General features: G+C 49.4%; 1 protein-coding gene across 2 annotated transcripts in view; it reads right to left on the minus strand.

Annotated features, from left to right (window-relative positions):
- NUP93 (nucleoporin 93) overlaps positions 1 to 5,323 on the minus strand; it is a 94,582-nt gene extending 89,259 nt beyond the window's left edge. For both annotated transcript variants that reach the window (XM_054710021.1, XM_054710020.1), the window contains exon 1: positions 5,140 to 5,323. The gene's annotated coding sequence lies outside the window, so the exon portion shown is untranslated. The remainder of the gene's footprint in view (positions 1 to 5,139) is intronic.
- Between the last annotated feature and the right edge of the window lie 677 nt (positions 5,324 to 6,000).

Raw genomic sequence — 6,000 nt, forward strand, 5'->3', positions numbered from 1 at the left:
AGATGAGGCATGAGAAAACGCTTCACAAACATTTGGTTAAAGTGTAAAATGTTTGCACCTGGCTATACAGCAAGTCAGGTTCCTGGGAGGAAGAAACTCCAAGGATGCTAGTTGCTAGGGAGAGAAAGCTGGGCGTTGCCACGTGATGTCATTACCCGGCACCCACAGCCACTGTTTCCAGGCTGAGCTGGGCTGTGGGCCACATTTTGCACCATGGGGTCTTAGCAGCGTTGGCTGCAATTTGGTGGGGTGTCCAGGGTGGTGGCAGGGCTTGTGTCCCACTTGGGGGGAAGCCGAGTGTTGGTTGTTGGCACCAGGTCCATGGTGCTGAGGCAGCTCCTGCACTGAGTGTCTGCCCCCTGGTGGTCAGTGTGCGTCATAGCTACCGGCCGGACAGGCAGACAGACACTTAGCCTTTTATATAGAGAGATACTTAAGAAAACAAACTCTTGAACAATGAGATTTGATGAGCTTCTGGGTGGTGAGTGCTTCCACAAGCTGGAAGGATGGGGCACCTGTTTCATAGGACAGAAGCTCTGGTGCTCAGGACCCTTCCAGACCCCACCTTATGTACCACTTTGTCTGGCTGTTCATCTATATCCTTTATAATAAACTGGTAAATGTAAGTAAATGTTTCTCTGAGTTCTGTATCCTGCTCTAGCAAGTTAATTGCACCTCTGACCTTCAGCCAGTGGGTCAGAGAAGCACAGGTAATGTGCTTTTTGCAATTGGCTTCTGAAGGAGAGCAGGTGGGGGGGGGGAGGGGGGGCGAGGGCTACAATTTTGTGGAACTGAACCCTTAACCCTTGGGATCGGATGCTATCTCCAGTTAGATAAGTGTCAGAATTGAGTTAAACTGTAGAATAACCAGCTCGTGTCCAGAGAATCTGAGTGTGGCTTGATGTGTGGCAAACCCACACATCTGGTGTCAGAAGTGAAGCAGTGCTGCAGTCGATGGTGTGAGCGTAGGAAGGCTATGTTTCCCTTACAGGCACAGTAGACACTTAACCATTCACAATGCTGAGCACTTCTAGACCATCTTAAATCGGTATTCTCAAAGAGTGGCCCCTCTAGGATTTTGCAGCTGATCTGACTCTTAACCTGGGTTCGCAGGACACGGCAGGAGACAGGCTCACCTGGCCCTGCAGCCGTCTCCACTGTTCAGGTCCTGACTTAAGAGTAGTCATGCTTAGTGTATTAAAATGTGTACACATCTGGTTTCTGGCATTAATTATAAGCTCATTTGTTTATTGTCTTTTAAAGCACCAGCCACAAGTAGACTATGTCTTCATTTGTCCAAAGCTTTGTGGATTCTCAGGCCAGGGAACTATTGAGTGCTTTTAAAGACTGCTGGGTCATCCCAGAAACGGCTGTTACTCACTTATTATCCTGGCTTAAGCCTATGTTACTTCTAGTATATACCGTATTCCCCAAAATTAGCACCTTAGGATCTCAGAGCTTGCGGAAAACACGAAAGAGCCTCAAAGCTATCCATCCTAGACCTGTCTACCAAACTCTCTTCCCCAGTCTCTGAGACTGGTATCCTAGGGCAGTGGTCGGCAAACTCATTAGTCAACAGAGCAGCAAACCACGGCTCGAGAGCCGCATGTGGCTTGCCAGCCACGGTTTGCCGACCACAGTCCTAGGGCCGGGGCTGGCAAACGTTTTCTGTAAAGGGCCAACAGTGAATACGCTAGGCTTTGGGGGCCAGTCTCTTGCTACTACTGAGCTCTGCCTGACAGTGGGTGATATGTGAACAAATAAGGGCGGCTGTGCTCCAGTAAAACTCTAAGCACGGCTCCAATTTGAATTTCGTATAATAGTCATGGCGCACAAAATAACCTTTGAACTTTTTTTCAATGATTTTTAAACATGTAAAAGTTCTTCTTATCTTATTTGGCACCCAGGTTGTAGTTTGGCAACCCCTAGTTTGCTGAGGGCATGTGAGCTGGACCTGCAAGTAAATCCTGGTCCGGTGCTTACTAACTGTGCCCTGGCAAAGCCACCATCACCAGGCCTCTGCAGTGGAAACACAGAAAGATGGGTGGCACAGTAGCCCTGTTGTCATTCCCCTTCTCTCTGGAAGCTGTTTATCTGAAGAGCATATTTGGGAGAAGAAATCTGTTTTATAAATGATGAAATATGTCCAGGATAATGTGTTCTTTGGACCTAACACACAGAATGCTTCAGGGAACTCATTGCCCTTTTCAAGTACATGTGAATTTTCCTTTTACTAATCACCCACAATCCAAACAGCCCAGTTATCCAATAAATACAAAGGACTGAGAAAGAGATGAAAGGATAAAGACAAGGCCATCTGTCTTCCCTTCAGTGTTAAAGGAATCTCTCCTGATTCACCCATTTGCTTGAAACGATGACACCAACTACTTCCCCTACGTAAATTTAATATATTCAAACAATACTTGTTACCTCTCACTATGAAAATCTAATTTTACCACAGACCCAAATATTATCTCTTCAGCTACAAAAATCCTGCAATCTAACAAATGCAGTTAGCACTGCTAGAATATTCTGGACTAGAGGCCCAGTGCACGGATTCATGCACCGGTGGGGTCCCTCAGCCTGGCCTGTGGGAATCAGGCCGAAACGTGCTCTCCAACATTCCCTGAGGGGTCCCGGATTGCGAGAGGGTGGTTCTCAGGTGACGCACCCCGAAATCAGGCTCCCTCCTCTCTGGTGCCCAGTGCATCACCGCAGCTCAGCAGCTCCTGCGCTGAGCGTCTGCCCCCTGGTGGTCATTGCGCATCATAGCTACCAGTCAGATGGTCACTTAGGCTTTTATGTACCAGTATATAGATGCTGTCTGAGGGGGGAATTTTGTATACATCAAAGGAAATAACTCATGCTATTTATTTATTCCTTTATTCTTCAAAATGTACAACTAACAATGTTATTCCTTTTCAATTATTTTTAAAAGTTTTAATATGACAAAGTTAATTTTTTAAAAATCTTAAACAGAATGGGTAAACAGAAGAAGACTGAATTTTGAACCCACAAACGTGATTCAAATTTACAGTGTTCACTTACTAGCGAAACATTTCTCATCTATAAAAAGATAATTCCTACCTACTTCAAGAGGTTGGTGATACACAGAAAGTATTTTATAAACTCTACTGATTTATGTCATTGTAAAAATGCTACTTAAGCTTTTTTCCAAAGCTGCCAATTTGGCGACATTTTGTCATTTAATTATAAACATGTTTCAAAAGTAAATATGTGATAGTAAATTATAACTTACTTAATCACAACTCATATCATTCAATAAGAACTTCTGGGGCAATTAGTTTTTAAATATAAGTTATGCTCCCTATTAAAAAATGTTTATTATTTTAAGTCCAAGTTTCCACAATGGTGTGATTCAAAAGAAATTTAGCATTTAATTTAAAGTTAAAATCTTGCCCTCAAACCTTCTTAATTAACCTATAATAAAAGCAGTGTTCAGTATTCAACACCAAAGATTAATGCGTAAAGCAAGCCTCACTCGAGATTTCAAAGACTGGTTCTGCTCTCCTCTCTTCTTTTGAATATATAAACTATGGTTAGATGACAATATCATCCCACTTTTTACTGTCTGTCAGCTGTCGATTATAACAACAACCAAAAAACATTACATCTTAACAGATACTACTGTTTCAGAAGCTTCTAGGAAGAGAATAATGATTCTGTTATAATAGTTGGATAATTCTTCATAGTCTTATAAGACTAAAAGAGAGTTAGCCCTAATCATTATTCAGAAAGCAGACTTCTGGAGAAAACGAAGGAATGGAAATAAATTACCCTAGACAGAAGAGAAATTAAAAACAGGGTGATTCAGGACCAGCACTGGCCTGGATGACTTCGAGCGTGCAGTAAAGGATGTGGAGGATCGGCTTTCCTGATACATAAAACACCACTTGCACTATTTCATCTTCAATGAGCAAAGAGACGCAACCCGGCACCACATGGAACCATCCAGTATCCACCTAGGTTACTACTTTCTGATAAACTCGCAGCTCCCAGTAGCAGCCAGGCTTGGGAACGAAGAACAATGGACGCCAGCCTGGCTTTGCCCCACATCAGCCCTTTACTTTGGGACTAGCCCTGGACCGCTCTCTGGACCCCAGTGTGACCACCAGTGAAGATGAGGTTGGCTCAGATGATTCCTAAGGGCCTGCCCTCCATGAAGAATTCACAAATGTGGGCCATGTTAACTCAGTCTTTAAACTCCCTGTGTCTTCAGAAGGCGCAGCCCCGTTTCAGGGGATGGAAACTATCTGTACACCGAACCTCAGGAGTGACAGCCACCCCACCTTCCAACAGATCACCAAGGTGGCCTCCAAAAGTCTCTGGATCTGGCTTTTCTCTCTAAACCTACGATCCTCAACTGGGGGCAGATCTGTCCCGCAGGGGTCACCGGCAACATCCGGAGACACATTTGGTTGTCACAACTGAGGGAGAAGGGCCTTGTGCTCCTGACCTCTAGAGGGTAGAGGTCAGAGGGACACCCCACGAAGCACAGCTCTGCCTCCACAACAAAGAATTACCCGCCCCGACTAACAAGCGTGCTGAGTTTGAGAAGCCTGCGGTCCGCCCTGTAATTCTGAAGAAGAGACCCCCTCAACTCTGGTTTTGCCTTTGCAGAGGATGGGGTGCCGTGCGCCCAGAGAAAGCTCGGGGAGCCACCTCCCCGGATGGGAAGCAGCGTGCCCCTGGGTGCGGCGGAGGAAACAGGCCGGGGTCGGGAAGGCTCACAGGGTCGTCACCCCGCCCAAAGCCCCCTTCCCTCGGAGCGCGACGCCGGCCGACAGGGTGCACCCCCGAGGGGCGAGCGAGCAGCGCCGGTGGGGGCGTGGCTACGGGGGGGGAGCGGGGAGTCGGAGGGGACGGGGGGACACGCTCCGTACACAGAGAGGGCCGACCGAGGGTCCTCGCGGGACGCAGCCCGACGCCCTCATGGAGGCGGCTCGCCAGGCGCTGTCTCGCCGGCGTCGGTCGGACCTGCCCGGGTTCAGGAGGCGAGTGGGAAGTGTGGGCGGCACGGCTCCGGGCGTGGGGACCCGGCTCCGCCCGCCTCGGGGTCCCCGGTTCAAGGCAGAATGACCAACCCAGACCGCGAGACGCGGCCGGGGACAGGCTCACCTGGCTGGGCAGCCGCCTCCGCCGCGCAGGTCCCGGCCACGGAACGCGACCGCCGCTTCTCGCGCCGCTCGCCCGCGCTTCCTGATTGGCCCAGGCCGGCGCTCCCAGAAGCCCCCGCGCGCTGCGCCGCCAATTAAACTTTATGGAGACCCGCGGAGGCGGACGGGAACAGGGCGGGCCCGGGGGCGGGCCTTCCGCTGAGCTGTCACGCCCCGCACGCCGCGGCCACCGCCCTCGCCTCTCCCACGAGGCTGCGGAAGGCTCGGTCCAGAGAAAGCGGTTCCGCGGTTGCCGTGCGGGTTCTTACCTTTGTGAGGCCACCCTAGTGACGGGCACTCACCTAGACGCTGCGGGCGCGGTGGCGGCCCCGACAGAAAAGACCCGCCCTAGGGAGGCAGGCTAGTGGGGGAACAAAATGGGACCCACGCGGCTAGTTTGTAAGGAGGGCCATGCGGCAGGGAAGGCTGCCAGGAGGTGACGTCTGAGCTGAAACGCGGCCGATTGGGGAGAATCAGCCGTGTAAGATCGCGGCTGCAGAACATCCCAAGCAGAGGGTTTCTCATGGACCAACACCAACTTCTCACTTTTGTAAATTCTCACTTCCCTGACTACTGAGCTCCCACCACCACTGTGCACCCCCTCCCTCTTCTCTCATCCTCTTTTTGAAATGTTCAGTCAGCTCCGTAGAAATTAAAGTTGAGTTTAGTTCATACCGGACCTTTTTCCCTATTGCAATAGTCTATTTTGCTGACTAAAATAAGCCCTTACTGCTTTAACTAGTGTCGGACTTTGTTTATCTTAACACTCCACACCAGCGTATTGTGGGTTCTCTATAAATGACTGGTGTTGATTGACAATATG

The sequence above is a fragment of the Eptesicus fuscus genome, chromosome 21, assembly GCF_027574615.1.
Source record: "Eptesicus fuscus isolate TK198812 chromosome 21, DD_ASM_mEF_20220401, whole genome shotgun sequence".
Taxonomy (NCBI): Eukaryota; Metazoa; Chordata; class Mammalia; order Chiroptera; family Vespertilionidae; genus Eptesicus; species Eptesicus fuscus.